Source organism: Staurois parvus, unplaced genomic scaffold, assembly GCF_062004578.1.
Source record: "Staurois parvus isolate SC_StPar_1 unplaced genomic scaffold, SC_StPar_1.0 ptg002199l, whole genome shotgun sequence".
Classification (NCBI taxonomy): domain Eukaryota; kingdom Metazoa; phylum Chordata; class Amphibia; order Anura; family Ranidae; genus Staurois; species Staurois parvus.
The window spans coordinates 7,803-24,784 of record NW_028319995.1 but is presented as its reverse complement, the minus strand read 5'-3'; the positions used below and the strand labels follow the sequence as shown (position 1 = coordinate 24,784).

At 44.6% G+C, this 16,982-nt stretch overlaps 1 long non-coding RNA gene across 1 annotated transcript; it reads left to right on the top strand.

Moving 5' to 3' along the window:
• The first annotated feature begins 765 nt into the window (after positions 1-765).
• Positions 766-16,614, top strand: LOC149431620 (uncharacterized). The gene is made up of 2 exons (XR_016309191.1): positions 766-969; positions 16,217-16,614. It is a non-coding gene; the product is annotated as an uncharacterized LOC149431620 (long non-coding RNA).
• Positions 16,615-16,982: the final 368 nt, after the last annotated feature.

Below are 16,982 nucleotides of genomic sequence, written 5' to 3'. Positions count from 1 at the left end.
TTGCCTTCATTCCTTTCAAATTTCCCTTGCATTCCTTCCTTGCTTCCTTTTTTTCTCTTCACATCCTCTCTTTTCCTTTTTTCTTCTTGCTTCCGTTCTTACTTCTTTTCTGTCTTCTCTCCCTTCCTTTCTTAATTATTTCCATCCTTATTTCCCCCTTTCTCTTTTTGCCTCCCTCTTCTTCTCTTCCCTTTCCTTTCCATCTTCCCTCCTTTCCGTCCTTCATCATCCTTGGTTGCTGCTGAGAGGTAGAGGAAGTAAGGGACCAGCGCCCTCGGCCTTGCCGCGTATAACATAGCACGGCTTGCTGCTATTGGGGCAGAAACTTGATACTATATGTGTGTGTATGACCTTTTTTTCTCTTTCAGGCTGGAATGAAACTAAAGATCTCATCTTTGAATGTGAGGAATGTAGTGTCTGCGCCTAGAAGGGCGGCAGTATTGAGATTCTTGTCCTTAGTACCAGGGGACATACATTTCCTTCTCCTGCAGGATGAGCCTCATCAGAGGAATTGGGTACATGGTCCAGCCTTATGGTCGGCGGGTTCTCAAAAACAATGAAGGTGTTGGGATCTTGTTATACATATATGCCCCCTCAGTTAAAAAGGATAGAATTTCCTTTTTTGAGAAGCTGCGGCTCTTTTTGGGGGGCAGGGAGCCCCTGATAGTCTGTGGAGACTTTAATTGTGTGTTGGGTGTGGGGGATAGGGTGCGAAGGGGTGGTGGGAGGGAGGGGAGAGGGGTGGGGGGGGGGAGGTGTTGGTGGTGGTGTTGACAGGTCTGGGAAACTCCTAAAGACACAGATCTTGGTCTGGCAGATGCCGGGAAAAATAAAGGATTGACATATTTATCTGCCAATAATACAGTTAGCTCTCGTATTGACTTTTGTTTTTTGTCTAGAGACTTCGTGACAGATCCCTTTGCCGTTCAGCGGGCACCGTTCACGGATCATGGCCGGATTGAGTGTGAAGTAAGTATGAAGACTGATGAGAAATGCAGTGTTCTGATGAGTTATTTTTTAAGAAAGCGTTTGCCTGAGCTAAAGCAAGGTGCGGCTGTGTTAGCGATAGACTTTGAGAAAGCGTATGATAGGGTGGCGCATGATTTTATGTCTGCGGTGTTGGAGAAAATGTGAGTGCCTGCGCAGATGATTGGGTGGGTAAAAGCATTGTATGCAGGTATCACGAGTAGAATACAGGCTAATGGATGGGTGTCTGAGGGCGTGAATGTACAGTCGGGTGTGAGAAAGGGGTGCCCGTTATCCCCCGTATTTTTTGTATGTGTAATAGAACCTTTAATAAGATTGATTGCAATGGAATGGCTTGGTGATACCTGGTAGTGGAGGGAGAATGTTGAAAGTTATTGGTTATAATGTCATGGAAATTTTGTATTGTTGGTCAAACTTTAAATGTGTCATATATTCGTGTTATTCATATGTCTCTCGTGTGGCTTAATTAAAGCTCTGAAGGCTGCAATTGGGCCATGCGCATGTACAATGTATGTATTACAGTACTCAGCTCGGTAATGGATGAGATGGCAGATCTGCGCTTATAGACCGGCGTGTATACCACCATGGTATTCGATGCGAATCAGCAGCATAGTACCACATGGACTTAATAACGCAAAGCGCCAAGCGGTACAAACTCCGCGTGTAGGCTTATGCATATCTTACAACCCATTACCAATCTGAACTGTATCCGGATGGATGTGTTTTAATAAAGATCGTATCGGGCCCATCCAGGTACAGACTGATATTTCTAGGGAATGCTTGTACAGAGAATGGACATTCTGCTAGGAGCTGGGAAATATGCTCTCCAGAGAGGGCTCATGGGGGGTAGGGGAGGAAGTCTGCTGACCTCAGAAGGCTCATGGGGGAGGACCAGTGATAGATAATAGGAAAGACTCCAATCGGAATGTACATCCTGTGTATAGGCACTCCCCATTGCATTGTTCGGTGGGAGGGGATTGACTTTATTCATGTGGGGGGCATGTGTGTGCTTGTAATAAAACCGAGGGCTGAGTCTGAAGCCGGCCCTTATGTGAATTCAACCATCAACCTGAAGGTGTCTTATGATCATTTCCAGGTATAAGGAGCTCCAATCACCCACATTTCAACAGAAGCTAAAGTAGTTGGATGGGCAGGAATCGTGTAGTTTAGCTGCAGTCGTGGTAAGCGAGATTCGCACAGCTTTATGGGGGATTTCTGCGCATCCAACTGCGAGTACTCACGGTAAGGAGAAATTCGTTAAAGCGAATTTCCAAGACAGTTTGGCGAGCCTGGTGGATACTAACGCGTATTCTGGGATAGCTAACCAAGCACGAGGGGGGAATGAGCCATTATGAACTAGCAAAAAGTATGCCGGCACATTTCAGGTCTCTCTGCCATTAAGAGGATCGCTTTTTGCGCGCTCGTGTGGCTGATTTCGCTCTCTGTTAGCTAACAAGATTTACCGCTTAGCTTTGTCCTAAAATCTTGATCTGTGGGTGAAAGACGAGGGTTTTCTCTGCTGAGAGCAGCAGAGGGGTGGGTTTGGTTGGCTGGATTTGGTCAAGTTTAAAAATCTTCCAACCAAAAATTAAACGGGTAATGTTTTAGTGGGTAAAAGTTGTTGCATAGTGTTAGGTAAGTATTTGCGGGTTGTAGGTACTGTGGTGATTGTTTTACCCCCCTCCACGTGAGGTAATTATTACAGTGCTGAAAGGCTTAGGTTAATTGTTAACTGTTGTAAGATCTTTGTGTGTATGTAATTGTCCAGTGTATGTTCTGTCCAAAAGTCTTTTTTTATGTAAGAAGTTAGAGGCAATTTTGAGGCTAGTTTCTACCATGTGCTTCCCTGTGGGGGGCCATTTTCTTGACTAACCACATGTGCTGCTTTGTTTGGCAACCAGTTGTGAATGCCATGTGGCTTCTCCACCATTCCTTTTTCCAAGTTTCGCTTTGAGTGTCAATGATCTCTATGCAATGTGCATGAAGTTTCCTATATGCATTTGACCCATTTTGTGTTTGTAATCCAAATTTTTTTACAGTTTAATTTGTTTGCTTTTAGCTTTAAATTTGCGTATTGCCAGCCAATTTAAAGTGTGTTAAGCGAGTTTTTCCCTCGAATGTTCCACATTTAGTGAGCGCAGTGAAGTCTGGGTTTTTGCACATAGATTTCTTGTTAAAAATAGCTCCTTATTGTAAAGCGGGTTTGTTTTAAAGCTGCTGCGTTGCGTGTTTCGCATCCAGCAGACTTTTTGTGTAAACGGTTTTAGGTGGTTGCAGCGAAGATTGCGTGTGTAGCGCAGGTCGTTTAGAGGCGCTGATAGGAGTGATTTTTGCGTCAGCAACAAGGTTACTTTTGGCGCAGTTTTTCGGTTTACCTCTGTGTAATTGTTTTACTGTGAAACGTCCCGTGTTTTTCATAAGGATCCACTTTGTCCTTTTTAATGGTTTTTCAGGTTGAAAAGGGTTTTTTCTGTGTATTAGGAAAGTTTTTTCTTTACACAAATTTCCTAAAGGTCAGTTAGCAGGTTTCCGGCCAACCAGTGACCCCTAAGTAACATCCAAGAACCCCTCCTTTTGTTTTGACTGGTGTTAGCTACTGTGTGCAGGGAGAGAAAAGCCACTTTCATCATTGTGCGGTGTGGCCTGCCAAACACAGTGGGTGATGAGAACCACATAAATTACGCTGTGCAAGTGGGCGGTCCAGGGAAGTGTAACGCTTAGCCTGGTTACCACAAACACTTCGGGTGGTCAGGATCACATAAATTGCGCTGTGGGATTGATAGGTGTGCTCTCAGTCTGACCGCCACTTGATGCGCTTCGGGTAAGTATCACATAAATTACGCTGTGCTGGGAAAGTGGTGGAATCAGGCCTCTCGGTAGGATCCCACCGAGTGCTCCAGGGGGTAAACAGGTACCCGTGACTAGTCATGATGGGCAGTAGTCAGTCCATGAAGAGAGAGGGGGAACCAGCCCTCTTCAGGGTAAGGACAGCTGCACAACTGATGAAGGTGAGTTTGGGGGGAAGGTCTACAGAACCCCTCAAAAGGTGGAATAAATGGTCGAAGGGTACCAGATGGGAAATTCCCTGGGAAGGTACATTTGACGCATGGAGGTGGGAAAAATTCATCTCTGAATTTGGACCACAGATGCAGGCATCAGAACTAGAGATCGCACAGCTATGGCTTCACAGGTCAATCCGATTAGGGAAGCAGGGCATACATAAACTGGTGTCTGTCCGGAAGAACCAGGTGATGTATACCTGGCCTCCAGAGGGAATAAAACAGGAGGATCCGGTGTCAGAGGTGGAGGAAGCTCTTTCAGGGCTGACTCTACTAAGGCAGGCAGGATCAGGGTCTGCTGGGGTTCCCGATCAACCAACAGTGGCTGAGAGAAGTATAACTGCACCTGTCTCTTCTGCTAGTGATGTCACTCTTGACGTACCTTTCGTGTCTTCTGTCTCTATGCCTCAGCCTCTACCTCTCCCTTCTCCCTGCTTCACCCCAGCTCCTTCTGTTTCCAACTACGAAGTCTTCTCAACAACCGATTTGCAGACTATCTGTGAATCAAGGGGAATAGACACCCGGTTAAGAAACAGGGCGGATTGCATCAAAGTGCTACGAACCACTGATCAGACCCCTGCCCCCCAGCTATACCCTGATCTGAGGGACCTCAAACCTGAAGGTGCAGTAAGCGAGGTGGTTAATCTAAGCCCACCGATGAAGCTGTGCAAGCCCTTGCACTCTTCCCGGACCGAGGCCAGTCAGGGTGCAGCAATTTTAAGATCCTCCCAATGCACAGGGTGTCAGCCCAGATCCATCTTTTTCTCGAGGAATTAAAATATCCCCTCCCTTGCCTCATCGACACCGGTGCAGCCAGAACAGTCTTGCGAAAACAGGACATCCAAGGCAAGGTACCCCTCTCAGGGTAAAGCACACCGACGGTAGGTCTCACAGGTCAAATGGTGTCTCTACAGTCCACCAAACCACTCCATTGCAGGTTAGGTCTGCACACTGAGGCTGTCAGGTCAGTGCTGGTCTCAGATGACGTCCCCATCAATCTTTTGGGAACGGACATCTTGTCAGACATTCACCCCATCGGGTGATTGAGTGATTGAGTTCACCCCATCGGGTGTTGTGGTGAGTAGTGCCCTGTCGGAAGAAAGACTGTGCACATTGTTGGCCCTACCTTATCTCACCGAGGCTACATATTGTCTGGAGTTGGACGTATTGGCTGAAGTTGACCCCAAAGTTTGGGCTGCAGATAAATATGATGTGGGTCTCTTGCCGGTACCTCCAACTACAGTCAACATCAGACCAGGAAGCGTATTACCACAACTACCACAATATCCTTTAAGTGTAGCTCAAATGGACAGCCTAAAAACCCAGATCGACCATTATCTACAGATAAAGGTCCTCACCCCAACCCAGTCGCCGTGTAACACACCATTATTCCCAGTAGCCAAAAAGACAGCACCGGGTCAACCGACCACCTACCGGCTGGTACATGACCTGAGAGCGGTAAACAAAATCATCATCAGTGATGCCCCTTTGGTGCCCAATCCACACACCCAATGCAAAAAATTTTACCTTCATTGATCTGTCAAATGCGTTTTTCTCGGTACCCCTGGATCCCCAGTGTCAGTACCTTTTTGCCTTCTCCTTCCAGGGCCGACAACTTACCTGGACCCGTCTCCCCCAGGGGGCGGTAACCAGTCCCTCGGAATACAGCTGCAAGCTGAAAATCGTGTTAGATCAGTGGACCCCATTGAATCCAGAGGTGGTATTGTTACAGTATGTTGATGACTTGCTCCTCTGCTGTCCCACTAAAAAGGATTGTTATCAACATACTGTTTCATTACTCAACCATGTGGCGTCAACGGGCAACAAGGCCAGCAAGGAGAAATTACAACTCTGCCTGGAGAAAGTCATCTTCTTGGGGCATTGTATTTCTCAGGGCACCAGGCACCTAACAACCCAAAGAGTGCAGACATTGCAAGACCTAAAGAGACCCAAAAACCGCCGTCAGCTGAGAGCCGTCCTCGGCCTTATCAACTACTGCAGAGATTGGGTCCCCAATATCTCGGGCAAACTTGGTCCCCTGTATGAGCTGACATCCAAAACACCTTTTCAAATGTCAGATGATGACTGGTCAACTCTTCAAGATTTGACTCAGGAACTCTCAATAGCACCAGCCCTAGGTCTATCCAACTATGACCTACCTTTCTACCTTTTCTGTCACGAAAGTCAGGGCCATGCAACCGGAGTACTAACCCAACTTCACGGAACCAAGTACCACCCCATCATGTACCTATCGACCGCTCTGGACCCAGTCATCAAAGGGTCCCCGGGTTGTGTGAGGGCAGTGGCTGCTTGTGCTGTCCTTGTCCAAAAAGTGGGTGACATCATTTTGGATTCACCCCTCACACTCTACACTCCGCACTCGGTGCAAGAGATCCTAAACCAGGTCCAAACTAAACATCTCTCTGCAGCAAGATTGACCAAATACGAGGTAGCCCTCCTAACTCCTACTAACCTCTCTATCAAACGATGCACTATTCTTAACCCAGCTTCTCTTCTTCCTGTGTTGGAAGACGAGAAGGGGGGGAGGACAACAAAGACAGTGCTAAATCCTGCAACCCGACTAACAATACCAACACCTCTTCTACTAACATGCCTTCTTTGTCCACTACTAACCTCTCTTCCAAAGGACACAACTGCATTTCTTTGATGGAACTGGAGTCAGCGGCGATCAGCCCAGTGAAGGAAACGGCACTACCGGAAGTGAAAAATCTTTTTGTCGATGGGTCCAGGTACTACACCCAAGACGGTAAGCCCCACGACTGAAAGTGATGTTGTGGAAAAGGGCTCTCTGAACGTACATATGTCAGCTCAGGAAGCTGAGCTGTGGGCACTGGCCAGGGCATGTGAGTTACATGAAGGTCAGAGGATTAATGTGTATACGGATTCGAGGTACGCGTTTGGTATTGCACATGACTTTGGTCCCATCTGGAAAGCGAAGGGATTTCTCACAAGTTCAGGTAAACCGGTGAAGCATGCAGAACTGATTGACAGGTTGTTCATTGCTTTCGGCCTGCCACGGGAGATTGCTGTTCTTAAGGTGAAGGCTCATACCACTGAGACTAGTGTGGAGGCATGTGGAAACGCCGGCAAAGGCCGGTGCACTGGTTCAGGAAAGGGGGGTTCTGATGCTGGCCATCCCTTCAGAGGTTTCGTTAGACGAGTTTAAAAAACTGCAATCGCAGGCGGGTTTGCAGGAGAAGGCTAGATGGACAGCAGCAGGAGCCTCCCAAGGGTCGAATGACATTTGGTGCCTGAACAAAAGATGGTGTTTGCCAAAGTCCCTTTTCCCCATGATGGCCCACTTGGCTCACTACCCTGGGCACCAATCTAAGACGGCTATGTGTGCGTTGGTAGACGAGCATTGGATTGCACCTGGGTTCAGTACTGCTGCAGCTACCTTTGCAGCTTCTTGCCTAGTTTGTGCCCTACACAACCCTGGCAGAACGGTAGTAATACCCCAAAGGCACTCACCAAAACCTGAACGCCCCTTCCAACGCATCCAGATCGATTACATCTCGTTACCAAAGAGTGGGCCGTACGAATACGCCTTGGTCTGTGTAGATATGTTTTCAGGCTGGCCTGAAGCGTGGTCCGTCACATGTGCCAACGCTAGTACCACGGCGAAGAAAATCCTGTCTGAGGTTGTGTGCCGCTGGTGTCTACCTGAAACCATCGAGTCCGATAGGGGGTCACACTTCACTGGACAGATCTTTGCAGAGGTATGTAAAGCCCTTCACATCAACCAAGGGATACACACCCCGTATCACCCCGAGAGTAGCGGTAAGGTTGAACGTCTCAACGGAATCCTTAAAAACAGGATCTCCAAAATCATGGCCGATACCAAAAAACCTTGGCCTGAGTGTCTCCCCATTGCCCTCTATTCCATCCGGAATGCCCCTCGGCAACCACATGGGCTGTCACCCTATGAGGTGTTGTTTGGGGGACCTCCCAAAACAGGGTTGTACTTTCCTCAACAGTTGTCGTCTTTGCATTCACAGCTTACAGGTTATGTGCAATCTCTGCAACGGGAGCTGCAGAAGATACACCATCGGGTTCGCGAATCGCTCCCCGATCCAAATGCAATAACAGGTGTTCTTTCTATTGAGCCAGGTGATTGGGTCGTCCAAAAGAAACATCAAAGAACCGGACTCGAGCCACGGTTCACCGGACCATACCAAGTCCAGCTGACGACACCTACCTCACTCAAGCTCGAGGGACGAGACAACTGGGTGCACGCAAGCCACTGCAAGAAGCTTTTCAGCTACACCAGAGAATGAGGGGTGTCATTTTCCTTTTTCTTTTTGTTTGTATGTCTTGAGGAAAAGACGGCAGATACCCCAACCTTTTATTTAAAATGCATCTGCGTTTAGCCAGAACCGCCAACAAAACCAACTGTTGGGTATGATCTAAGCCCCCACCCAGTCGTCACATGTCCGCAATGGCCGCTGTTCATGCCCTATATGACATCCGCGTCGGCATGAAAAAGCAAGGGACCCCTGGTCAGCCCCCACGTAGACATTTGTCGGTAGAACTTAATGACACATTTTTAGCAGGTAACATCAGTTTTAGCACCAATATTAGCTCTTGCTCCTGTAGGACCCTCGTCAGTCCATTATGGGTAACTGGACAGCTAGGCAACCCTCAGGTGTGCTTTAACATCAGCTTTGGCACAGGTAACAAGTTTGTTGGGACTACCACCTGTGAGGGCGGTATAACTGTCAATCTGTATAACCAGACTTCCCTTTTGAGTAACCACACTGACCAACCAGACCACGTGTGTTGGAAGGACGGATGTGATTTGCAGACTGAGGGAGCAATCCCCCAGTCTGTGCAACTGTTGCTCAGTGCCAGAGGCCGAACGAGGAACTCCTCCTGCTCTGCTCTGACAGGTCCATACTATTTTCTGTGTGGTTCGGCAGCCTATAGAACACAAAAGGTTTGTGTGCCCTCATAAAGCTAGTCCCCGCATTCTATGTAGTGATGGATCATGAAGAGTTGATGGTCCACAAGAAGGTAAGGATGGCAGGGAGAGTTCGCAGGGAGCTGTTCTCTGAGGGCGACCAAGCATGGGCTTGGTTCCCCTCATGGACAGGTTGGGGAATAGAACTTATGAAGCGCTTGAACAATTTTTCTGTCATCGTGGATAGTATGTTTAACAAACCCGTAGAGGCTGTCAGAGAAATTGCCCAAGAACAACGGCAGATGGGAATTTTAGTGCTTCAGGAGAAGATGGCCCTTGATTATCTTTTAGCCGCCAAAGGGGGGTTCTGTGAGTTCATCGGAGAGGATTGTTGTACTTGGATAGAAGACACCGATGACAAGGTCCAGGCCCATATGGACAAAGTTAGTGAACTATAGGGAAAAGCTATAGCTATAGCTAGTGAGGGTTGGAATCCGTTCAAGGGTTTGGGAGGATTGGGAGATTTCCTGTTCTCCATCGGATCTTGGTTGAAGGAAGTGGGAGTGTATATCCTGATGCTTCTCTTTTTCCTCTGCCTCTTATATGCCGCGGTGAGATGTTCCTGTTGCCTCATCGACCGTGTAAGCCAAGCTCGGTCAGACGACTACATCTCCATGCCCGGCTCCTGGGATCCCACTCCAACCAGGAAGACCTCACCAACCAACCACCTTCTCTACAGATTACGTCCTGGCTTCCCTCTAATTTATCTCCCTGAAGACCACATTCTCCAAGACCTCCAAGCAAGCTTCAAGCCTCATCATGGTTTGTGTCTGCGATTTGGAAAACTGTCTGGGTCGAGACCAGCCTTGTGTGGCCCTTATGTGAATTCAACCATCAACCTGAAGGTTTCGTATGATCATTTCATAAGGAGCTGCAATCACCCACATTTCAACAGAAGCTAAATGGGCAGGAATCGTGTAGTTTAGCTGAAGTCGTGGTAAGCGAGATTCGCACAGCTTTATGGGGGATTTCTGCGCATCCAACTGCGAGTACTCACGGTAAGGAGAAATTCGTTAAAGCGAATTTCCAAGACAATATGGATGACGTGACCGTGGTGTGTAAGAATGTGGCAAGTCTGAGGAGTGTGAAGTTGTTGATTGACATTTTTTGTATGACAAGTGGATGTAAAGTAAATGTAGGGAAGAGTGAGTGCAAGTTTTTTGGTGAATGGGGTGAGACTGGGCAGCATGGAAAGTACTGGAAAGTATGTAAAGGAGTGTGAGAGTGTTAGGTGTTAAGTTTGAGAGTGATCTGTTTGGGCGTGAGAGTTGGGAGGATATGTGGCTGGGAGGGTGCAAAGTAAAATCAATATGTGGTCTTTAAGGACTTTAAATTTCAGTGGTAAAGTTCTAATTGTAAAAGCAGTACTTTTTCCTTTCTTGTGGCATAAATATGCCAGGTTTTCCCCGCCCAAGATAGAGTCTAGAAGAGAATTATAAGACAGATCTTTATCTTTTTTTGGTCCTCTAGGGCAGAAAAACTTAAGAGAGAGAAAGTGGTGAAGAATGTGATGAAAGGTGGGAGAGGAATGGTATGTATGGAAAGAGTGTTTGTGCGTATATTGGGATGTGTGTGGCGTTGTGCGGGAGAGAGAATTTGGCAGGATGCATGATGAGGTATGTGGGTGGTAATATTGTGAGAGACTTCCTTAAGGCCTCCTTAGGCCTTACAAGCTTTCGGAGTCCATGGTTCTATACGAGAATTGAGAGAGGGATGCATAAGTTTGGGTTGGATGGGGTGAAGAAGGATGAGTGGCGTGAAGTTAAAGAAAGTGTTGAAAGTGTTGGATGAAAGAGAAGAGATGATATGGATTGGAGGTTTGACGGTTGCGGAGAGTGAAAGGATGTGGAAGAATGTGGGGATGAGAGAGATTGAAAATAGGCAGAGTGATATAGCGTGGATGGGGGTGCGTGGATGTCTGCCGGTAAGGGTGTTTCAGCGAAAGAGAGGGATGAGTGATTCTGAAAGGTGTCCGAGAGTTTGGAGAGTGTTTATCGTTTGTTTTGGGAATGCGAGTTTGGATAAAATGATTGTGGGGTTGTCTGGAGAGGGAAAGTTGTCTTATGAAATGGTGTTGTATGGGTTCCTCTGTGAATCAGAGGATCGCAGCTATTCTCTGGTCATTAACATTTTATGACACTCAGGAGATCAGCGGAGAACATGTTTTCCGCTGATCATCTCAGCGTTCAGAGAATCTGTCATTGAAGAACACAGAAACGGCCAGTTTACGAAGTGCAGATTCAGCACTTCACTGGCGATCTTTGACAGAATTCTCCCTCCCAGATTCTCCAGCCCAGAGGTGGAGAATAACGGAAAAAGGAGAGAATTCTCCATGAAGGAGAACTGTTATCCACTTCTACTTCCTTTTTTCCAGCAAATGTCACAAGGCCGCAAAGAACAGGTTAGAAAAAAAAAATGTATTATATATTTGTGTGTATATACATGTAAAGATACATATATATATATATATATCTCTATGTACACATGCAAAATATGTTGTCGCTTTCTTACCTGCAAATCATGTGACGTTTCATATTTTGAGTATAATCCTTGTACATTTTTTAATTTTTGTTTAATCTAATGCTTCCTGACCGCCCTGTAGCAGAAATATTGCTACCGGATGGCACGGTTGCGCAAAATCACATATCTATGCAATTTGTTATTTCCGTGTAAGGGGTCATTTCTGTCAATCACTGTGATTACTTGCCAGTGCCGGGTGATTGCTGAACATTTACAACAGTGATGGAGAACTGTTATTAAACAAAAAAGTTCTCCTCCCTGTCAGTTCATGCACACTGTTTTGGATAGCTTGCAAAGCACAGGCATTCAAACCAATGTGATTACAGTGAAGCACAAACACAAGGCCTCCTAGTAAAATGCACATAATTAACTCTTTCATCGCCCCTCATGTTAACCTCTTCCTGGCCAGTGCCATTATTATAGTGTGAGTCCTTTTTTTTTAATAGTTATCACTATATTAATGTCATTGGGGATGTCAGTGACACCAAGTCAGTTCCCCCCAGTGTTAGAATGTCCTCCGCTGTCCCGCTATAAGTCGTTGATCGCTGCTATTACTATTAAAAATAAAAAAATCCCACAATATATACCGCCATTTGTAAACACTATAACTTTCAAGTAAACTAATTAATTTGCATGTATTGTGTTTTTTTTTTTCACAGACATGTAGCTGAATACATTTTAGTCTACATTTATGATGAATGGACGGGGGGGGGGATGTACTGAAGTGTAAGTACATTAATACACACACAAAGATATATAATATGTATGATAGCAAAATGCTTGAAAATTTTTTAAATTACATATATATAATAATTATTATTTTCAGATATCTTAAAAAATGGATAATGAGGAGGACATCCTTACAGCTATAACAGCTATTGCAGCATCAGCTGTTAGTATTGCACAAGATAGGATCAGAAATGTTAGGATCAGACAGCCTCGTGTGTTTCGTTCACGTGTAGTCCTAGATGAGCTGTCTGAAAATGATGTTGACATGTTTCGACTGAACCGTTCGGGGGTCATGGAGGTTTACAACCTTGTAGCTGACGAAATTGAGACCCTGACAAGGAGATCAAATGCCATATCTGCAATGGTAAGGTTATTAGCTGTCCTAAATTATTTGGCTACGGGTAACTTTCAGCCATCATGTGCTCGCATTGTTGGAATTAGTCGTCCCATTCCTGAAACCAGTTCTGAAAGCCATCAAGAGACATGGATAGTCGCCGGCTCTGTGCATCTATTTCGCCAGCTCGTCAGCATCTATTTCCCTAGAACCTAGGAAGAGTGGCAAGAGGTGAAGTTAGGATTTTTCCAACAAGGAGGAATGCCAAATTGCCTGGGAGCCATAGACTGTACACATTATATTGCGCTGATACCACCACAAAAGAGAGAAGAGCAGTTCAGGAACAGGAAAAGCTATCACTCTTTAAATGTTTAGGTGGTGGTGGACTCCCACCAGCGCATTATGAGTATCAGATCGGGGTTTCCAGGAAGTTGCCACGACAGCCATATCCTGCGGCAGTCAGCTCTCTATGAACGATTCGAAAGAGGACAAATGCCAGAGGGCTGGCTAGTGGGTAAGTAATTCTAATTTTATTTCATATTTATTTAAAGTAATTGTTGATTTTGAATTATATTTTCTTGTTTAATTCTAGGAGACGCAGGATATTGATTTCGACCATGGTTGCTGACGCCTCTGTCGAATCCTCAGACTGTGGCCGACACAGAAGTGAGGGGTGAGAAGAGCTACAGACGTGCACAGCTCTGGATCGTTGAGGGTTCAGTTAGGTAAAAGGAAGAGGGGGTGATGAAGAGGCTTAAACATTTCTCATGTTATTGAAAGCAATATATTAAGTTAAATAATGTTACTTTATTAAAGATTCTTCTTTTTTCCTCCTCTATTACCTTCTCTAATTCCTCTTTTTTCTTTATTATTTCCTGCATTATCTCTTTAGATATATTCATTTTATGGGCCTGTTCAAGATTGGATATTTCATTTAAGAGTCTATTAATCTTTTCCCCCCTTTCTCTTTTCTTTTTTGTCCCTATTGCAATGAATAATCCTCAAATATAAGCCTTACACCACACCCACACCATTGCAACCGACACCTCCTCTGTATCATTCTCTTCGAAAAATCTTTTAATTTCTATCGCGATCTTTCGCTTGATCTCCTCATCCAGATTCTTCTGTGCCTCATTCATCCGCCAAGCAAATCCTCCTCTCTCCTCTCTACCCCATCTTGACTTCATTGCGACTGGGGCATGATCAGAAATAGAACTTCCTCCAATTTTTGCTTCCACCACAGTATCTATAAATTGATGTTCTACCAATATATAATCCAATCTGGAATAAGTCTCATGAACCTGTGAGAAAAATGTGTAATCTCTATCTTTCATATGCCTAACTCTCCATATATCCACTAATTGATATTCATTCAACGATTTCTTTAATATTTTCAGGGACCGACTCTCCTCCCTCCTCACACAAGAGGTGGTATCCATCCGTAGGTCCATGCAAATATTAAAGTCCCCGGCTACTACCAAACGACCCCTTTTAAAAACCATAAATTTCTTCAATACTTCCCTCAGAAATATCTCCGGTTTCTTATTTGGGCAATATATACTAGCCAGTGTACACTCAATTTCCTGCAACTTACCCCTCAGAAACAAAAACCTTCCCTCTGGGTCTATTATTCTCTTTTCCACCTCAAACCTTATATTTTTTGCAAAGCCTATAGCTACCCCTTTTGCTCTTTTAATAGATGAATCCACATAATACCATGTCGGGAAATATCTAGTCCTCAGCCTAACCTTCGACTCCATCTCTAGATGTGTATAATGCAAAAAAACCACCGATGATGTTCTATGTTGCAACTCCCTAAATAATCTAAATCTCTTCCCAGGGCAACTCAGCCTCTTTACGTTATAGGTTACAAACTGAACTTCTTCCATATAAACCCACTCCTCTTATCTCTCTCTTTCCTTCTCCCCTCCTCTCTTTTGCTGAGTGTTACCCTCCCTAACCCTCTCCCCCCATGCCTCCCCCCCCCTCCCCTCCCCATACCATCCCAGGCCTCCTTTGCCTTTGGATCATGATCCTCCTCTGATCCCTCCCTAGGGGTTCGGCTCCACCCATGACCGCTCACCTTCCCCCCCCTCCTCCCTGGTTTCTCCTTGTCTATTGACTCTCTGTTTCCTCTTCTGACCAGCTGCCACTTTCCTTCCCGAAAAGTACATAACTCTCCCTCCTCCACTTCCCAACCCGGTATCACTAATCTCTGCAGTCCAAGTTTATCACAGAAATCTTCCATATCTTCTGGGAATCTTAATATTGCTGTGATTCCATCTCTCCAAAAATAAAAGTAAAGCTTTAAAAATCAACATGAAAGGAAAAAATACTAAAAGGAGTGGGTCTAAGAGTTCCAAATCTAGCACGATTAAAAAGTATGTATCACAAGGAAATTTGACCCCAGAAAGATTGTTGGGAGTAAGTGAAAAAAGTGAATTGGAAATAAGTCTGTATTATATTGGAAAAAGAGACAGGATGGCACCTGAGGAACTTCTCGCTCTTTAATTGCACTGGGATCCTTCTCCTTCTTCCGCTGCGGTTTGGCCCGGTCTTTCTCCTTGATGCGCTGGTCGGTGAGGGAGATTCTCCGCTTCATCACCACATACTTCCTCGTCTTCTTTGCCTTTCCCATGCTGCTGCCGGCGCACTACCGCTCGAGACTATCCCTGGGACCGTCAACAATTAAAGGAAGGGATTGAATCAAGAGAAATTGAAAGAGATCTGCAAATACCTAATAAAAAGGAAATGGCGGAGATGTTCAAAAATCTGGAAAAATCAATAAAGCAAGAGATGGGGACAATTCGGGAAGAATTGGGGCAAATGTTAACTAGGGTGGAGGAAATGGAGGAAAAGGTTCAAATTCATTCCCAAATTGTCCCAAAATTAGAGAAATGGATAAAAGAAGATAGAAAAGAACAAAAAATACTGCTTTTTATGATGGAAGAACAAGAAAAAAGAGAAAGGAGAAATAATCTTAGAGTAGGAGGAGTCACAGAGTTGACAAAGGGAGAAGATTTAAAAGAACTAATTGACAAAATTTTGAGTTCCATAATGGATAAACCAGACGTGGAGACGTTTAAATTGGATGGAGTCTATAGGATAGGAAAATATCAAGAAGAAAAAAGATCAGAAAAACCAAGAGATATAATTGTTAAATTCCTTGACTTTGTAGATAAAGAAAAGAAATGGAAAAAGATCAAAGGAAGAAACAAATATTGCATATGGAGGGAAAGATATCCAAATTTTCGCAGATCTAACAGCAGAGACTCTGAGAAGAAAGAGATCACTGAAACCCCTATTAGAATTGATGAAAAAGCATAATGTGAAATACAGATGGGGACGTGCAGTGAGTTTATTCTGTATTGCGTATTATGATCGCATTAAACTTGGTGCTGAGGTGGCAGAGGACTCGTGGCTCTGCAGATATTGGAAAGCATGGGCGGTGACATAAGGCTATCAAGAAGCCATGATTCTTGCCAGATACATATGATAGTTACCTTATTTTGGTGTTTTTTTCCTTAAAGATGTGTGTCTTCCAGGATAAAATACGATAAAGAGCTTTTATGATTATGTTCTAATGCTTGTCTGATTCCTTTATAGGAGTATAAACTGTTTCGGTGATGGGATGTGCGGTTCTACAGGGAAAGTCGTAGGTGTGAAAAATTGTATAGTGCATAGGGTCAGGAGAATTATGACTCACAATGAAAACATCATATGGAGCACGAAAAAGAAGAAATCCTAAAGAAAGTATGGGATTCCAAGTCTAAAGACTTCTGAAAACTAAAGAAGCTAAAATAATGACAAGATACACAGTTTTGCATTGTTTATATTTTGATATGCAGATCATATATGTTGCTTTTCTGATAACTGTACCTTTTTGGAATAAGAAATTCCGTTCTTTGGTTTATGATGTATTTTGATTTTTGTGCAATTATAAAAGTTGTAAAATATTTTTGTACTTTTCTTAATAAAAGAATGAAAAAAAATCTTATCGATTACCGAGCTGAGTTCTGTAATACATACATTGTAAATGCGCATGGCCCAATAGCGGCCTACAGAGCTTTAATTAAGTCAAACGAGAGACATATGAATAAAACTAATATATGACTCATTTAAAGTTCGACCTGGAAATACAAAATTTCCATGACATTAGTTCCCTGCTTACTTGCCAGATTCCCTTCACTCCCCTCCTTTCCCATCCTTCCTTCCTTCCTTTCTTGCTTCCTTCCTTTTTTCCTTCCTTCCTTCCTTCCTTTCCTTCCTTCCTTCCTTCCTTTTTTCCTTCCTTCCTTTCCTTCTTTCCTTCCATCCTTCCTTCCTTTTTTCCTTCTTGCCTGCCTTCCTTCTTTCCTTCCTACCTACTTGC